General features: G+C 43.6%; 1 pseudogene; it reads right to left on the minus strand.

Moving 5' to 3' along the window:
- Positions 1 to 508: 508 nt before the first annotated feature.
- On the minus strand, positions 509 to 626 carry LOC126274499 (5S ribosomal RNA; annotated as a pseudogene).
- Positions 627 to 995: the final 369 nt, after the last annotated feature.

Below are 995 nucleotides of genomic sequence, written 5' to 3' on the forward strand. Positions count from 1 at the left end.
ATGAACTCCTAGTTGCATTGTATGCATGCCTTCAAATACAGTTTTAGGAAGGCGGTTCCAAATTATGCTGTTGAAACTTTCATTTGGGTTCTGTGTCTGCCCATGCAGACATTTCCTTAGAAGGTCAGGATGATCCAAGTCTCTGAAAATAGGTTTAATTCCTGTAATAAGAACAGCAGGAATAGAGTGATGGTGAGAATAAGATTCTCCAGTTGCCTGAGCCCTATTGTATTTGCACCACGAATTTTCTCCTGATGGACACAATCCATGACATGGCTTATCATCAGTAGAGGACTTATGGAAGAATATGGCCCAAACAACTCTCTTCATTGCCACCAAAAAAAAAAGCACTCCGCCGTGTCATCCTCATCGAGGAGGTGGTTAGGAGGTTCGTGGGATGAGCACACCGCTCTCACGGTCATTATGATGGTATTCTCGACCGAAGCTGCTACTGTTCGGTCGAGTAGCTCCTCAATTGGCATCATGAGGCTTAGTGCACCCCGAACAATGGCAACAGCGCATGGCGGACTAGGTGGTCACCCATCGAAGTGCCGGCCATGCCCGACAGCGCTTAACTTCGGTGATCTCACGGGAACCAGTGTAGCCACTGCGGTAAGGCCGTTGCCATCATTGCCTCCAGATTTCCTTTATTTCTCCTAATTGCCTGCCCATAGTATACCTGCAAGTTTTTATAACAACTACTCGCAATCACAGTTGAACAAAACTAACTTGTGTTTGGAAGCGTGTTGTTTACAAAGAGCAGAAACAAAAGAATACGGACCCAGAGGATATAAAGATCCAAAATATATGCATAAAAGTGAGTGACAGAAAAGTGGATGTGGCACATAACCGCACGTGTTAGGAAAATGCACTTTAAATGCTCGAAAAAAATTTTTTTCAGCTAAATCCTTTTCAGAGCACTTAAATAAAATCTTAATCTATCGAAATATGATGGAAACCGAAATTCGACTGTTTTCGACCTGAACCACGGTGTG

Source organism: Schistocerca gregaria, chromosome 5 (genome assembly GCF_023897955.1).
Source record: "Schistocerca gregaria isolate iqSchGreg1 chromosome 5, iqSchGreg1.2, whole genome shotgun sequence".
NCBI lineage: Eukaryota > Metazoa > Arthropoda > Insecta > Orthoptera > Acrididae > Schistocerca > Schistocerca gregaria.